The 19,077-nt window shown below is 37.5% G+C and overlaps 1 protein-coding gene across 1 annotated transcript in view; it reads left to right on the plus strand.

The window, feature by feature from the left end:
- The window catches only part of GALNTL6 (polypeptide N-acetylgalactosaminyltransferase like 6), a 1,162,298-nt gene that overhangs the window by 899,279 nt on the left and 243,942 nt on the right, over positions 1-19,077 (plus strand). The gene's annotated exons all lie outside the window — the stretch shown is intronic.

The following is a 19,077-nucleotide window of genomic DNA, read 5'->3' on the forward strand; positions in this document are numbered from 1 at the left end:
CTACTGAAGGGTAACTCAACAAAACTTGCATATGTGATCTTGAAATAAGTTTATGTTCTAGAGAAGAATTGGTTGGAATCTCAAAAAGGACTTTGTGAAGACAGTTCAGTTTTCATTCACCAAAGAACACATATTTGAGAAAAAGATGATCCTCGGGGAACACATTACTGTTCTCTGTGACAGTAGCATAATAGTGATCCAGGAATGTATTACCCCTATGGTTCCCTTGAGTGCTGATCCATGGCAACAGCAGCTGGGTTTTCAACTATGCATCATATAGTGGTAAACTCTGATGCAGGAAGATGTGCAAATGGGGCAATTAAGAAGAAAATGAAGTCAGCAATACAAATAGGAATACATTTATATCATGTAGACAATGCAGAAAAATCAACTATAGTGACTTACAGAAAATTAATGTTTCCAAAATATAGAATAAGTCATACAATATTTCTAAAACTAGACTTTTTTAAAGTAGTATATTAGAAAAGAAAATTCAGTTTCATGTTTATATAGTCCTTCAGCATCTGAATGAATGGGATTTCTTGGAAGAGAATTGTCATAAGAATCCAAAATACCCTATGACCTACCTGAGTTCTTGGTTAGTAAGCAGTTCTCGTGAAATTGACTGCTTACTCATCCCAGATGAGTCAATACTCATAGAATACACAATGCTTGGAATTCTGCCCCAATGTCATTTATTAAATGATTCTTCATACACTGAAGGAGCCTGCTTTATACTTGTTCTAAAATTAGCTCACTATTATTGCATCATAACATATTAGTAGTGCCAAAAAATAAGTGGGTAATAAAAATTGATGGATTTCTACTATAGACTTTGGGTAAACCAGATGGTGACAACTTTGCATACTTACCTGCTGCCCAAATAGCTGTTTCCATTTTACCTGCTCCATCCTCCCCAACACCATTCAGCTGAGATCATGGGTTCTTTCTAGATCTCTCTCCTCACTCATCCAGAACACATCAAGCAAAGAAGATGAGGGCGATCTTCAGACCAACGGCAGACTTTCCCAACAAACATGTCTGCTCAAAAAGCCACAAAACAAAACAAACACCAAAAAAAGTATAGGAAATCATTGTGTGGAAAAGAGAAAAGGCAGCATGTTTCAAGGGCATGTTTTAGAGTTGTGTTCTGATGATGACCTCAGAGGGGGAAAAAAAAGTCAAAAGCATTCAGGTAGATACAAGCAGCATTTTCCAATGTAACATAATAGCTGATATGAGCAGATAGAATGAAGAAACAGAAGAGCTTGTTAAAAACTGGGCCCAATGGGGGCACGTGGGTGGCTCAGTGGCTGAGCATCTGCCTTAAGCTCAGGTCATGATCCCAGGGTCATTGAGTCCCACATCAGACTCCTCTTGAGGATCTTGTTTCTCCCTCTGCCTATGTCTCTGCCTCTCTCTGTGGGTCTCTCGTGAATAAATAAATAAAACCTTAAAAAAAAAAAAAAAAAAAAAAAAGCTGGGCCCGATGGAATGATAGAGATTTTTGAAAAGAAGATAATTTCTCTCCCTTATCCTCTGGTGCCTCTCCTCTCTCAACCTCTGTTCGTTACACAGCTTATTAAACAGTTCTTTGGCTTGAGTATACTTTTTCAGTCCCTGAGCTTATTTTAATTTGTACAGTTATTATAAGGAAATTTTCAGATTTTAGGCAAAAAGAAAGTACTCATTCCCAGGTGAAATTTTAGAATATTTTATTAGACAATCCCTCCTGCCCTGAAAACTGCATTTCACTTATTTGAAGTACTTTATGCAATTCCACGTTCATGTTGCAAAAAGGCCTTTTCTCTTTTGTGGCTCCCTGAAAATATCTGTACTTTACATTAGATTTGCTTAACAAGTTTTGCTGTCTCTGTGGATGCTCTTAATAGCTCTAACAGAATGAAAAAAGAAGAAAAGAAAAGAAAAGAAAAGAAAAGAAAAGAAAAGAAAAGAAAAGAAAAGAAAAGAAAAGAAAAAAGAAAAGAAAAGAAAAGAAAAGAAAAGAAAAGAAAAGAAAAGAAAAGAAAAGAAAAGAAAAGACATGGGGAAAAAGAACTTGAACTAAATAATACTGAGAATATTTATTTAAATGTTCAGATAATACAACATGCCTTAAAAATCCCAAGTTTCAATTTTAATTAAAAGGACCACATAGAAGTATATTAAATATTTTTCCAGATAGATAAAGACAGCCAAAGCAGGGAAATCTTCAATTGTCTTTTCAACTGCTGCAGTTGTAAAGATTCAAAATTAGAAAAAAAAAAAAAAAAAGTGATCGTTGCTGGTCTAGAGTAACAATTTTGCTGTCAAGAAGAGGATAAATGCTTTCCATCCTAGGATCAGGTTACAGCTCACAGATCCTGCTAGGAAGAGAATAGTGCCAACGAATTACTGCAGGAGTCAACTTGCATTTTCAAAGTCCATAAATAATGCAACAAGAGAGCATAGTTGGAGAAGGAATTTATCAGCCATGGCTTCATCCATATGCAATGGTGGGAATGTCATTCTGACTATTTTGCTGCTGGGGCATTTGTATTCTACTTGATGATTTACATATTGATGGAATGAACAGAACCCAGAATTATGTTCCTAGGCATTGCTTTTCCAACATCATATGGCTTGCATATATGTTCTTGAGAGTAGTTAATAAATCAGAGCTAAAGAATCTTGAACCTGTGTAAAATTTGTCTACAAAGAGCTAAACTGGGCAGTCTTTCAACTTATTATTTGTGTCAGACCAGAAACAACCAGAATGATGCAATTTATCTGTTGAGAACAAGAAGCAATGGGCCTGACACTTACCAGAACACTTGATATCAACTGATAAAAAAAATGAATGAAAATATATCACTAAGGCCAGATGTTTTCACAAAACAATCTTGTTTGATATACAAAGGTACACAAGGGAGAGATATAAAGTATGGGCTTGGTAACAATGAAATTCCATGCCCACAACATCCAGACCTTAACTATTCTAGCAAGCTTCTCAAATGTCAAAGCTGGGTAACTCCCTCCTCAAACTCCTAGCTCCTCTCTCATGACCTCATCACCTCCCAAAGGCCCTCTTCCAAGTGTCATCACTTTGATGATCAGGTTCCAACACCTATTTTGGGGAAGAAATACCAACATTCAGTCTATAGCCATAGGATAGCTCATGTGTGACCAGTAAGTAATATCATTGGACTGAAGGATGGACTGTATGAAGAACAGAAGTGATGGATAAAGCTAGAGCCATTGGTTGGGCTCATTTATTTGTCAGATGATTAAAGATGATTAAAGAGATTAAAAAATTTAAAAATCACTTTAATCATCTGACAAATAAATGAGCCCAACCAATGGCTCTAGCTTTATCCATCACTTCTGTTCTTCATACAGTCCATCCTTCAGTCCAATGATATTACTTACTGGTAATATTCAAAACTATAAAAGGATTGCCAGAATTAGCTAATAAAAACACAGGAAGCCCAGTCAAATTTGAATTTCAAGTAAACCTTTCTTTGTACTATAAGCAGATCCCATGCAACTCTTAAATTCAAATATAACTGGGAATCCTGCAATTTTTCTGACAACCCTATAATATAGGCAATAGAGAGCTGGTGAAGGTTTTAGAGTAGTTGAATAGCACAATCAAGGCAGTGACTCAGAAACATTGCTGTGGAACTAGCAATGTGCTAATTTGAGGTAAATATATATAAATGTACGCATACATTTCTGGAAAGAAAAAAAAAGCAGGCTGCACTAAAGTAGGAGCAGTGAAATTAGAGAAGAGGTGAAATTTTGAGAGAGGAGTCAACAGGACCTAGCAATGGAGAAAGTCAGATGGAAGGAAGAGGAATTGCCCCTAGTATTTAAGCCTGGGTAGCTCAGACTGCGGAGCCCCTGGCAAAAAGGAATCAAGAAATTTAAAAAAAAAAAAAAAAAAAAATGAGAGGAAAAGATAATGAACTCAGTTGATGACATTTTTAGTTTGAGAAGCTAGAAAACCCTTGAAGGACAGATGTTCTGTGGCTTCAGACAAATGTCAGAGCAAAAAATAGAGATCTGAGTTACCTGCTTCAAGATGAGCCAAAGCTCCATTTTGTTTTTCGTCTTTACATAACATTTAGTTTATCCTTGATATGGTGTGATTCATCTTAACAAATCAAAAAGAAGATTTACCCTACAATGTGTCTTTATACTTTTTAAAATAAAATCATATTGCTGATATTTTCAGTGTTACTATTATGGGAAGCAGTATCATATGAAGAAGGATCATTGAGCTTTGGGATTAAAACAATGTAGATTCAAATCCTAATTTCTCTCCTACAGCCCACATGATTCTTAGACAATAATTCAGCCTTTCTGATGCTTAATTTTCTTACATGCATAATATATACTCATAAGATTATAATGAGGAATAAATGACCTTTATAGAAAAAAAGAGATCCAGCACAGTACCTGTACATATTTGTTCCTCAATAAATGATAGTTGTTGCTCTTACTCTTTATTGTTGAGGTTTTTAGTTTCAATCATCAATAACAGTAATTAAAAATCTAAGTGTACTAAAATGTTCAGACCACTGTATCCAGGTAAAGAACTACTTATCCTTGATATATTGCACTTAAGAAATTATTTTATCCTGCTAAGAAAAGTTAATGAGGCACATGGACCAAACACTAGAAAAGTAGATATGGCCAAGTCAGTAAACGTTGCATTTATCTAATTGCAAATAAAATTTAATTGACTTTTATACAGAATAGACCATTTGTCCTGGCATCAGGAAGATGTAGCAAATAGTTTCCATGAATAAAATCCATGTCATTTTCAAAGTAAGCTAAGTAGAACTACTGATCTTGTAATTACTAGCATACAGTACCATTTTGGGCACTAAATTATATCATCACACTAACAAGACCAATATTTTTATCTTGCCATAGATAATTGTCTAATGATACAGCTAAACTCCAATGTTCTAAGACTAAAATAATTCTAAGTGTGTATACAATATTGGATCAACAGAAGTGATGGAACACTATTTTGCCGACTTTGCTGTATTTTTTAATAAAATTTTGCAAAGCTTAGCTGTAATATCAGACCAAAGGGGAATGCTCATATATTTGTAGGAAGAGGCAGTTTTGAAAACTCAGAGATATGCATTTCCAAAAGAAACTAAAATGGCCCGAAAGGTAGTTGGAGCAAGCAAGTGTGCACAATTTCTTTCCACACATACGAAATTTCTTCCCAACCTTGACATCATCACCTGGCATGAACTCTGTTATCCAAGTAAAAAAACCACCCAAGAGGATCTCGTGAAAACAAATAACAGTGTTTTTTCTAATTAAGATATTCAGTAATTTGAAATTGAGGTGAAAAGGCTCTTATCAAAGCCATAGGGCCTAGATCTTTTCTTAGGTTCTGAGAATTTTGACATAATCTACTAATATCTGAGTTTATTATTTCTCTCATTTTCCCTCCTTTCCCTTATAACCCCTTTCACTATTCCTCACCCTTCAAGATATTTGCCTAAAAACTGATACCTCCCCCTCTATTTTCTGATCATGGCAATCCACCCAATTTTGGAGAACATTATCGAATTTGTCTTCCCAAATCTTGCATTATGTCACTTCTTCAAGAATTTTCGGATATTCCCTATCCCAGGGAGTATAAATATCTGCCTACCACCCAGCCCCATGCTACCTCATAACCTGTCACCCACTTACTTCACCACATTTCCCCTGAGCACTTCTGAAATGCTCTTCATTTCACCTAAGAAAAGGTGCTACCCCTTGGCTATGCTCAATTTGAGTAACATATTTTTTTCCTAATAGTCACATAAGCTCTAGCCTATCTAGTTTCCTATCATAAAACTATTTTCCTCTAAATACTGTTAAATGTAATAATGTGGGTAGAATTTAAAAATACAGGTGATTAAGTCAAAGACTCAAAATGGCTCTGCCATTTATCTAGTTTCCCCATCTGAAAACTGAAGATAATGCATCACATACGCGTTTTGTAAGGACTAAATAAGAAAAGATAGATGATGAGATCTAGAAGAAAGGTAGAGAAACAATAACAGAGTTCCCCTGTCACTAGGAAATAATCACTTAATAATACTTATAAAATAGAAGCTACTCTTTAAATGAAGCTCTGTAAATATGATAAAAACAATGAACCATTACTTGTAATATTGACACTAGGCCCTCCCCATTGGAAACTTTACTTTTTTAAAAAAGGTTTATTTATTTGAGTGAGAGAATGGGCACATAAGCAAGTGGGGACAGAAGGAGAGAATCTTTCAAGCAAACTCCCACTGAGCACCGAGCACAGAGCTCCACTCCATGACCCATGAGATTATGACCTGAATGGAAATCAAGAGTCAGTGGCTCAACCAATGGAGCCACCCAGGTGCCTCCACACATTGGGAAATTTTATCAGTAGACTAATATTAGAAATATTTTAGTCCATCTTAAACCCTTTTCTGTTCCCCACATTATTTTTCTGATTGTTAATTGACATCCATGGGAGACATTTTTTCCTTCGTGATGATTTGTAAATTGTTATCTCTTTCTTTTTCAAAATTTGCATTGAGTTCATTATAATGTTGTGAATATTGTCTTATAGCTTAATTCACCATTCATATTTCTTCTTTGGAAATTGATCACACATCCTGCTTGCTTTTTTTTCTATTTGTACATATATCTTATTAATTTATAATAGCTCTTCACATAAAAAAACCCAAACTCCTTTTACTTCCATAAGATGTGTATGTGTATGTATATACATATATTGCACTGCTTATCTCCTTCAACAAATAGTGTGAATCATCATTTTGTCTGGGGGAAAAAATTTTTCCATGACCAAGTTCAAAAACTGGTCCTTAAACCACCTACATTAGAAGCTCGTGGCATGTTTCTTAAAAAGATTTCTGGGTCCGGAACACCTAGGTGGCTCAGTAGTTGAGTGTCTGCCTTTGACTCAGATCATGATACCCAGGCCCTGGGATCAAGTCCCTCAACAGGCTCCCCACAGGGAGCATGCTTCTTCCTCTGCCTATGTCTCTGCCCCGCCTATGCCTCTCACGAATAAATACATAAAATCTTTTTTTAAAAATTTTATGGGCCCTTCCCATAAGGGAATGTTGTATATAAACTTCTGTAGGTTAAGTTTAAGAATTTCTGAGTGAATCTTTTTTCTTTTTTTTTTTCATTGAAGTTGAATTTGCCAACATATTAGTATAACACCCAGTTCTCATCCCATCAAGTGCCCTCCTCACTTCCCGTCGCCCAGTCACCCCATCCCCCTGCCAACCTCCCCACCCACTACCTCTTGTTTGTTTCCCAGAGTTAGGAGTCTCTCATGTTTTGTCACCTCTCTGATTTTTCCCATTTTCCCTCCTTTCTCTTATAGTCCCTTTCACTATTCCTCATATTCCCCATATGAGTGAAACCATATGATTGTTCTTCTCTGATTGACTTACTTCACTCAGCATAATACCCTACAGTTTCATCCACATTGAAGCAAATGGTGAGTATTTGTCGTTTCTAATGGCTAAGTAATATTCCATTGTATATATAGCCCACAGCTTCTTTATCCATTCATCTTTCGATGGACATCAAGGCTCCTTCCACAGTTTGGCTATTGTGGACAATCCTGCTATAAACATTGGGGTGCAGGTGTTCTGGCATTTCACTGTATCTGTATCTTTGGGGTAAATCCCCAGAGTGCAATTGCTGGGTCGTAGGGCAGGTCTATTTTTAACTCTTTGAGAAACCTCCACACAGTTTTCCAGAGTGGCTGTACCAGTTCACATTCCCACCAACAGTGCAAGAGGGTTCCCCTTTCTCCACATCCTCTCCAACATTTGTTGTTTCCTGTCTTGTTAATTTTCCCCATTCTCACTGGTATGAGGTGGTATCTCATTGTGGTTTTGATTTGTATTTCCCTGATGGCAAGTGATGCGGAGTATTTTCTCATGTGCATGTTGGCCATGTGTATGTCTTCCTCTGTGAGATTTCTGTTTATGTCTTTTGCCCATTTCATGATTGGATTGTTTGTTTCTTTGCTGTTGAGTTTCATAAGTTCTTCATAGATCTTGGATACTAGCCCTTTTATCTGATAGGTCATTTGCAAACATCTTCTCCCATTCTGTAGGTTGTCTTCTGGTTTTGTTGACTGTTTCTTTTGCTTTGTAGAAGCCTTTTATCTTAAGTCCCAATAGTTCATTTTTGCTTTTGTTTCCTTTGCCTTCATAGATGTATCCTGCAAGAATTTACTGTGGCCAAGTTCAAAAAGGGTGTTGCTTGTGTTCTCTGGGATTTTGATGGATTCTTGTCTCACATTTAGATCTTGCATCCATTTTGAGTTTATCTTTTTGTGTGGTGTAAGAGAATGGTCTAGTTTCATTCTGCACATGGCTATCTAATTTTCCGAGCACTATTTATTGAAGAGACTGTCCTTTTTCCAGGGATATTCTTTCCTGCTTTGTCAAATATTAGTTAGCCATAGAGTTGAGGGCCCATTTTGCGATTCTTTACTCTATTCCTTGATCTAAGTGTTTCTTTTTGTGCCAGTATCACACTGTCTTGATGATCACAGCTTTGTAGTACAACTTGAAATCCGGCATTGTGATGCCCCCGGTTCTGGTTTTCTTTTTAAATATTCCCCTGGCTATTCAGGGTCATTTCTGATTCCACACAAATCTTAAGATTATTTGTTCCAACTCTTTGAAGAAAGTCCATGGTATTTTGATAGGGATTGCATTGAATATGTAAATTGCCCTGGGTAGCATGGACATTTTCACAGTATTACTTCTTCCAATCCATGAGCATGGAATATTTTTCCATCTCTTTGTGTCTTAATTTCTTTCAGAAATTTTTAGGGTATAGATCCTTTACCTCTTTGGTTAGGTTTATTCCTAGGTATCTTATGCTTTTGGGTGCAATTGTAAATGGGATTGACTCCTTAATTTCTCTTTCGTCAGTCTCTTTGTTAGTGTATAGAAATGCCACTGACTTCTGGGCATTGATTTTGTATCCTGCCACATTGCTAAATTGCTGTATGAGCTCTAACAATCTTGGGGTGGAGTCTTTTGGGTTTTCTGTATACAGTATCATGTCTTCTGGGAAGAGGGAGAGTTTGACTTCTTCTTTGCCAATTCGAATGCCTTTTATTTCTTTTTGTTGTCTGATTGGTGAGGCTAGGACTTCTAGTCCTATGTTGAATAGCAGTGGTGAGAGTTGACATCCCTGTCATGTTCCTGATCTTAGGGGAAAGGCTCACAGTGTTTCCCCATTGAGAAGGATATTCACTGTGGGGTTTTCATAGATGGCTTTTAAGATACTGAGGAATGTTCCCTCTATCCCTACATTCTGAAGAGTTTTGATCAGGAATGGATGCTGTATTTTCCCAAATTCTTTTTCTGCATATACTGAGAGGATCATATGGTTCTTGTTTTTCCTCTTGTTGATGTGATCTATCACATTGATTGTTTTACGAGTGTTGAACCACCCTTGCATCCTGGGGATTAATCCCACTTGGTCCTGGAGAATAATCCTCTTAATGTATTGTTGGATCCTATTGGCTAGTATCTTGGTGAGAATTTTTGCATCCGTGTTCATCAGGGATATTGGTCTATAATTCTCCTTTTTAGGTTGGGTGTTTGTCTGGTTTTGGAATCAAGGTGATGCTGGCCTCATAAAATGAGTTTGCAATTTTTCTGTCCCCTTCTATCCTGTAGAACAGCTTTAGTAGAATAAGTTATTATTTCTTCTTTAAACATTTGATAGAATTCCCTGGAGAAGCCATCTGGCCCTGAGCTTTTGTGTCTTGGGAGGGTTTTGATGACTGCTTCAATTTCCTTGCTGGTTATTAGCCTGCTCAGGTTTTCTTTTTCTTCCTGTTCCAGTTTTGGTAATTTGTGGCTCTCCAGAAATGCATGCATTTCTTCTAGATTGCCTAATTTGTTGGCATTTAGCTACTCATAATATGTTTTAAAACCATTCATATTTCCTTGGTATTGGTTGTGATCTCTCCCCTTTCATTCATTAATTTATTAATTTAAGTCTTTTCTCTTATCTTTTTAACAAGGTTGGCTAGTGGTTTATCTATCTTATTAATTATTTCAAACCACCTCCTGGTTTTGTTGATCTGTTCTACAGTTCTTTTGGTCTCTATTTCATTGAGCTCTGCTCAAATCTTTATTATCTCTCTTCTGCTTGGTGTAGGTTTTACTTGCTGTTTTTTCTCCATTCCTTTAGGTGCAAGGTTAGTTTGTGTATTTGAGTTTTTTCCAGCTTTTTGAACAAGGCTTGTATTGTAATGTATTTCTCTCTTAGGGCCATTTTTGCTGTATCCCAAAGATTTTGAATGGTGTTATCTTCATTTTCATTAGTTTCCATGAATCTTTTTAATTCTTCTCTAATTTCCTGGTTGACCCATTCATCTTTTAGTAAGATGCTCTTTAACCTCTATGTGTTTGAGTTTCTTCCAAATTTCTTCTTGTGATTAAGTTCTAGCTTCAAAGCATTGAGGTCTGAAAATACGTAGGGGACAATCCCATTCTTTTGGTATCAATTGAGACCTGATTTGTGACCCAGTATGTGGTCTATTCTGCAGAAAGTTCCATGTGCACTTGAGAAGAATGTGTATTCAATTGCATTTGGATGTAAAGTTCCGTATGTATCTTTAAAATCCATCTGGTCCAGGGTATCATTTAAGGCCCTTTTTTCTTTGGTGATGTTGTACCTAGAATATCTGTCATTTGCAGAAAGTGCTGCATTGAAGTCTCCTACAATTAGTGTATTATTATCTAACTATCTTTTTACTTTGGTTATTAATTGATTGATATACTTGGCAGCTCCCACATTAGAAGCATAAATATTAATGATTGCTAGGTCTTTTGTTGGATAGACCCTTTAAGTATGACAGAGTGTCCCTCTTCATCTCTTATAATAGTTTTTGGGATAAACTTTAATTGATATGATATGAGGATTACTACCCCAACTTTCTTTTGAGGACCATTTGAATGGTAAGTGGTTCTCCACCCTTTCATTTTCAGCCTGGAGGTGTCCTTAGGTCTAAAATGAGTCTCTTGTAGACAGCAAATAGATAGGTCTTGCTTTTTTATCCAGTCTGATACCCTGCATCTTTTGATGGGATCATTTAGCCCATTCACATTCAGAGTAACTAATGAAAGATATGAATTTAGTGTCATTGTAATACCTATTCAGTCCCTGTTTTTGTAAATTATTTCTTTGGGCTTCCTCTTTCTTTTACAGGGTCCCCCTTAATATTTCTTGCAAAGCCGGTTTGGTGGTCACATATTCTTTCAGTTTCTGTCTATCCTGGAAGCTCTTTATGTCTCCTTCTATTCTGAATGACAGCCTTGCTGAATAAAGTATTCTTGGCTGCATGTTTTTCTCATTTAATACCCTGAATCTATTATGCCAGCCCTTTCTGGCCTTCCAGGTCTCTGTGGAGAGGTCTTCTGTTAATCTAATATTTCTCCCCATATAAATTAAGAATCTCTTGTCTCACGCTCCTTTAAGAATTTTCTCTTTATCTTTGGAATTTACAAGTTTCACTATTAAATGTCAAGGTGTTGAATGGTTTTTATTGATTTTGGGGGGTCCTCTCTACCTCTTGGATCTGAATACCTGTTTCCCTCTCCAAATTAGGTAAGTTCTCAGCTATGATTTGTTCAAATATACTTTGTGGCCCTCTGTTGCTCTCAGCCTCTTCTGGAACCCCAAGTATATGCAGATTCTTTCTTCTCAGACTATCATTTATTTCCCTAAGCCTTTCCTCATGGGCTCATAATTGTTTTTCTCTTTTTTCCTCAGCTTCCTTCCTTACCATCCATTTGTCTTCTATATCACTCACTCTTTCTTCCACCTGATTAACCCTAGCAGTTAGGACATCCAGTTTGGATTACATCTCACTAATTTATTTTTTTTTAATTAATTAATTATTTATTTATTTATTTATTTATTTATTTATTTATTTATGATAGTTACAGAGAAAGAGAGAGAAAGGCAGAGACATAGGCAGAGGGAGAAGCAGGCTCCATGCACCGGGAGCCTGACGTGGGTTTCGATCCCGGGTCTCCAGGATCGCACCCTGGGCCAAAAGCAGGCGCCAAACCACTGCGCCACCCAGGGATCCCTACATCTCACTAATTTATTTTTAATTTTGGCCTCATTAGATCTCAATTCTGCAGTAACAAAGTCTCTAGAGTCCTTTATGCTTTTTTCCAGAGCCACCACTAGCTTTATAATTGTGCTTCTAAATTGGCTTTCTGACATTGAAATGAAATCCATATTCTGTAACTCTGGCAGAGTGTACTGTTTCTGGTTCTTTCTTTTGTAGTGAGTTATTCCTTCTAGTCATTTTGTTCAGTGCAGAGTGGCTGTTTGAATGAGCTGAGTCAAAAATATCAACTATGACCTAAGTAAAGTCCACCCTAGATGATTCCAATGAAGTCAGAGACCAGAAAACGAAAAAGAAGATCAGAACAAAATAAAACAAAAAGACCGCTAAAGTGAAAAACCAATTTTAAAACAAAGTAGTAAAAAATAAAAGGCCAAAAACTCCAAGGAAGAAGAAAAAAGTAAAGAGAAAAAAGAAAAAATGGGGGTGTTGGGGGATGGTTATGGTGAAGAAGTAGTAATGGAGAGAGAATGTAGTCTATCTGAGGGGTCCTAGAGGGTGATCCTCTTGGTTCTGAGTGTATTTTGTTCTGTATATTAGAAGATGCTCAATCCCAAATTTATATAAAGCAGCAATACTTGTAGAAAGTCCCAACATTGATCACCACAACATAAATAAGATAAAAGACAAGGGCAGAATGGGAATGAAGAAAGAATATAATGTCACAGAATGAACCAGCAAGGTATTCCACTTGGTTCTGAGTGTATGCTGGTCATGTTTTAGAAGGTATTAACTTTCGCCATTGTAGAACAAAATGAGGCAGAAAAAACAAAAAACACAAAACAAAATCCCATATCTTGTATATCTCCCAAAATTAAATTGAATGCATTGAAGGGAATCCAGAAGTAAAAATATATCTAAGACATGTAATTGTAGAAATATGAAAGTCAAAAGGAGAAAAACTTAAAAATGAAGAGCTGGTAAAATACTGTAGTTAAGGTGGGAAGAGAGAAAAAATATTGGGAATTTTTAGTCTGATATAAAAACGAGTTGTAATGGAAAAAAGAAAAAAAAATTTAAAAGGGGTCCCCACCCTCTAGATCTATATACTGTTTTCCCTCTATTTTCCCTTGGTCCTGGAGCTTTCCAGCACTGCTTGGTCAAGAACATTCTCTTCCTTTGTCCTTCCCCTGGTGTTCTGGGGGAAGGCCTGCTGTGCTGTCAGGTGTGTGCACCTGGGGAGCTGCCCCGCCCCCTGTCGTGTGCTAGGCTCAGTGGGAGCTGTTTACTCTGTGAGGGCTCTGTTCCCTGGTGCCCCCCCCCCCCATTAGGCACAGGGTGACACCAGGAGGAACAACAACACTGGTGGTGGCCAGGTCTCCAGCTCTGGAGTCAGCTTCTACAGTAACTACAGGCAGTCTCCCAGTCTGCACTGGCCTGGATGCTTCGAGGGCAGTGCCAGGGCACTTATCTGCACAGCTTGAGGGCAACCGGTGGCAGGAGAGTCCTCGCTGTCCTGTGCCCTCCTGCCTCCACCTGTTCCAGGGGAGCACAGGATCGTGGGCTGTGTGTGCTCAGCGCCCTAGGATCCAGGGCTCTGCGCTGCTAGAACCCTGCTCCTGGGGTCGCGACTCCTGAAGGGAACAGGACACAGCCACCTCCATCTGGAGTCACCCACCTGACCCACGGGCTTCTCCCAAATGCCCTCAGGGCTGTGGTGCTTCAGCCTTTACCAAGACCAGGCCTCGGTTTGTGGTGAGCTTTTCCCTGGGTGCAGCTCCTCTAATAGTGACTTCAGGAATCTGGAGGTTCCACTGTCCCTCCTAGGATTTTGCCTGATTTCCTGCTAAGCACTTTTCTGTCCAGGAAGAATCTGGAGTGAATTTTAAATTTCCTGCTTCTCCAGGGCTGGGCTTTCCTGTCCTGGAGGCTCTCACCTGCTCCACTTTACCTCGGCTCCTCTCAGGGCCCCTCCCCCACTTGATTCTTTTTTATTTATTTATTTTTACACCTTTCTACCTTATAAGAAGCAAAAACTTCTCTCTGTAGCATTCCAGCTGTTCTCTCTTAAATCTGAGGTTGAATTTGTAGGTGTTCAGGATGATTTGAAAGTTATCTAGGTAAGTTGGTGGGGCCAGGTGAGTTGAGGCCCCCTACTCCTCTGCCATCTTGCCCACCCTCTCAATTTCTGACTGAATCTTAAACACATTAGAGTTTGATCATCATAATTGGATAGGCTAAGAGATAGAGAGAGGGAGTTCAAACTCTTCAGGCAAAAGAATCACTTTTTATTTAAGTATATTCAGCACCATTTATACAGATATTTGGATTATTTTAAATGTAAGTACTTAAGAATATAATATGGTCTCCCTCAAAACCTTGGAGCTAATCTAGGTGCCTATCCAGAGATGTAGCCATTTGACTTTGGGGATGATAAGAGAAGTTTTTTTTTTTAGAAATAGCTACAGAGAGGGAGATGAACAATGAGAGACTCTTAACTATGGGAACAAACTGAGGGTTGGTGGAAGGAAGGTAAGTGGGAGGATGGGGTAACTGGATGATGGGCATTAAGCAGGGCAGGTGATGTGATGAGCACTGGGTATTATATGCAACTAATAAATTATTGAACACTATATCTGAAACTAATGATGTACTATATGCTGGCTAATTGAATTTAAAAAAGAAATAGCTACAGATCTAATTCTTATGGTATGTGAAAATGTGTCTAGGAGAAGGGAAAGCAAACATTTTCTCTAACTTTATAGAATAAATGGCTCAGGAAGCTAGGGCTTCTTACAAGAACACTGAGAAATTTAGGAAACTGTTATATCCCTAGTTTCATTTATTTATCTATCCTTACACCAAAACCTTCAGGCTCTTCAAGATTGTCTTTTCTGCTTTCGATTCTTTGCATTTCTATGTAAATTTTAGAATTTTATATTTTTCTGCAGTAGGCTGAATAATGGTCATCAAAAATATTCAGATCTGGGATCCCTGGGTGGCGCAGCGGTTTAGCGCCTGCCTTTGGCCCAGGGCACGATCCTGGAGACCCGGGATCGAATCCCACGTCGGGCTCCCGGTGCATGGAGCCTGCTTCACCCTCTGCCTGTGTCTCTGCCTCTCTCTCTCTCTGTGTGACTATCATAAATTTAAAAAAATAAAAATAAATTTTAAAAAACATTAAAAAATATTCAGATCTTAGGGCATTTATGTGGCTCAGTTGGTTGGGCATTCAGCTCTTAATCTCAGCTCACGTCTTGACCTTGGGGTCATGGGTATGGGCCCTAGTTTGGGCTCCATGGTGGGTGTGGAGCCTACTTAAAAAAATTTCAGATCTCAATCCCTGGAACCTCAGAATGTTACCTTCTATGGCAAAAGAAACTTTGCAGATGTGATTAATTTGAGGATCTTGGGTAGGAATATTATCACGCATTATCCCAGTAGACTATTACAAGTGTCCTTATAAGAGTGAAGTAGAGGAGATTTGACCACGGAAGAGGAACCAGCAATGTGACAATGGGACAGAGATTAAAGCAATGTGGCCTCAAGCCAAAGAGTGGTGGGAGCAAGGAATGGGATATTCTCCCGCACTTCCAGAAGGAACCAGCTCTGCCACCACCTTGATTTTAGCCCCACTGGACTCATATTAGGCTTCTGGCCTCCAGAACTACAAGATGATAAGGTTATTTTAAGCCATTAAGTTTGTGGTAATTTGTTACAATAGCAATAGGAATATAATACATATTATACGTTTTTTAAAAACCTAGTGGTATTTTGATTGGGATTGTATTGACTCTATAGATCAACTGGGGAATAATTGATTCTTAACCATTGTAAATCTTCTAATCCTTGAATAGTGTCTTCATTTCAGTCCTCTTTAGTTTTTCTAGGGAATATTTCATAGTTTTCAGTGTATAGATCATCTACATCTTTCACTGAATTTATTCCTAAGTATCTGATGCTTTGATGCCATTGTAAATAGAATTTTATCTTATTTTCCAATCTTTTTTGCTAATGTATAAACATACAGTAAATTTTATATTGACCTTATATAATGGAATCCCAAATCTTCTCTTTTGATGAAGCTCAATGAAGGCAGAAATTAAAGATTAAAAGACTGCAAAGAATTTCCTCTTCTAGGTAACTAGAAATTCACAAACGATGCTAGTTCCCTAAAAATTCTACACTTATTTGATCATCTCTTTAAGCCCATCCATCTGAAATCTTTTTATGTCAGTCTGATTCAGATCTTATTGAGACAGAAAATGAACAGCATATCAGCAATTCTTAGAATGAGTCTATGAGAGTGGCTCTAAGGCTAATATGGCAGGTCCAATTCAGAAAAGCTTTGATGATTATATTTCAAGAGTGGTGTGAGTGATTTGAGATGTTTGAAATAAGATGGCTTTTTAGCAATAAGGCATACTTTAGCTGATCACCACTAATTTGTAACTGCCAATTACCCTGTATCTTGGGCTGTATCTTGAGAAATGCTTGTGACATTTTTTTCCAGTTCATGTATAACAAGGCTCTTCAAAAAGTCATTGTGCCTCATCACTGTACTTTTTTCTCTGAAATCACAATAATGGGTAAGTACTGTTCTTTTTTCTCATTAAGCACATACTTCCCTTAATTTCCATAGTTGCAAGACTTTTTTTCCCCCTCCTTTTATATTGTACTCATTCTGGTGACAATTTAATGAATGAAGTAGCATGAAGACTAATCTTAACTCACAAAAATTGGAGTTTTTATTTATCCCTTTTTCATTTAGGATGCTAGAAGGATAAAGGAAAGTGCAGAGGAGGGGGGAGATGGAGCATACAAATAATGCAGCCCCTATCTCAAGTGTCTATTCTTGCAGCATGAAGACTTTCCTCTTTTATACACCTATTGAATTGATAACATCAGTCCTATCAAAAAGGCAGAAAAGTAAAGGATTTAGAATGGTTAATTCCCTGATAGACTCAAAATTACACAGCTAAGAAGTCATCAGAGGTTTTCTAGCAGAGTTCCAGAGGTACAAGGTAGCAATAGACTGATGGGATCAGTTCCCCAAAATCTCACCTGAATTAGTCACAGTCCTACTCTCAGTTTTTATCTGACTTTCTTCAGGCCTTTTCTCAAAAGGAAATACAATATTTAATCTATGCCCATTATTATCGGTGTTCATGCATATATGTATGCGTAGAAGTGCTTGCCCCTGTTAATATTTCTCATGAGAGGTTACAAAAGTGAAAAGGAGCTTTTAAAAATTTTTCCTATTTACTAAAACAAGGTGGCAGGGCACCTAAGTGCCTCAGTGATTAAACATCTGCCTTTGGCTCAGGTCATAATCCCAAGGAGCCCACTTCTTTCTCTGCCTATGTCTCTGCCTCTCTCTGTGTCTCTCATGAATAAATAAATAAATAATCTTTAAAAAAGAGACAAGGTGGCTTAAAAAAACAAGGGGAAAATTAAGAGAGGGCTATGGTAAAGTAAATGGGCCTTTAGGGATATATTATTTCACCTTTATGTTAGGTGCTAGGCTTTATTAGGGACCAGAGAAACCAAAACATCCCAAAGATCCAGGCCTGAGAGAGGAAGTAGTACTAGGTATTGAAAAAATGATAAGTACACAATTTCAAGTACACAACTTAAACATTTGACTGTATTATATTTTGAAAATATAACATATTTTCAAACATACATATGAACAAACGATACTTGCCCATGAATCACATTTTGAAAGGTAGAAGAGTTTACATGGTAAAAATAAGCTTCTTCCCTTCCAGTGTCACACTCCTTCAGTTTCCCTTCCTGAAGGCAACTACTATTGCTGGTTTCTTCTGTTCTTCCCCAAATTAAAGAGTCTTTAGAAAAATAAATCACTCAGAAATGCTAAAATATCTATTTGCAACCTCATCGAATGTTTGCAATACACATTCCATGGCATTTTAATTAAACTGATCAATAGGAGTCTCTGGTAAGAGTCATTGCTTGTTATTTCTAAGAGAGATGGGGAAAGGTAATGTGTCAATCTAGCAATATTTATTATATTATATTAATTATACTATATATTATAATAAAGCTAATTACCTAGAAAGTTTTTCTTAAAATATACTGATATGGAAGCATGCTTGTTTGCCCTTTGTTTTCAGCTGTTCATTCAGACAGGGTATTGTTTTAATTTCATTAGGTTTTATTTCAGCTTTAATTTTAAGAATCTGAATTAATTGGTTAAGATCCGTACCTTCCTGGAAATTCATATTTCCTCCTCCTTCACAACCCCTACTTCTTGATCTGCCTTCATTTTAAAATGCCCTAGTCATCCCTTATCATGTCATTTAATAATGGCAGGCTGCAGTCAATTTCTGGGTTGCTTTCAACATACGATGATTATAGCAGGTAGCTGCTCTGTTGTTGCTCAAAAGCAATGCGGGCAGACTTCCCCACCCCATGGACTTTTAGTTTAGCCTTTCTTGTTTCATTTGCTGAACTGCCTACCAATCTCATCACAGACAGAAATAAAACTTACTTTTCTCCATTTAGTGCTCCCAAGCCTCCTCTTACCTGTCTTCCTACTGACAAATGGCATATTCTTTGAAGACATGACTATTGATCATTAGCCATCCTGAGGGAATAGAGTCGTACTGAAAGAAGAAATCATCTTTCCTCTAGTATGAGCAGTAGTGTAGCATGTATACGCACAGCCCAAGGAGCTGATGGATTTGTAGAGCCCAAGACGTCTCAGTGGCCATATCAACCAGACCAACTGGGCTTCTTTCAAACACAGAGAGACTTCAAAACTCAACTGAGCAGTGATGTTCCACTCTTAAAGGCAACAAGACAGAGAACTAAAAAAATAGGATTTGAGGTTTACAGGAGAGTGGTATTTTGTCACCATGAATGAAATAGATATTGCAATCATCCAAACTGACATAATAAATACAAATTTTCAAGGGGTCTAG

Source organism: Canis aureus, chromosome 24, assembly GCF_053574225.1.
Source record: "Canis aureus isolate CA01 chromosome 24, VMU_Caureus_v.1.0, whole genome shotgun sequence".
NCBI lineage: Eukaryota > Metazoa > Chordata > Mammalia > Carnivora > Canidae > Canis > Canis aureus.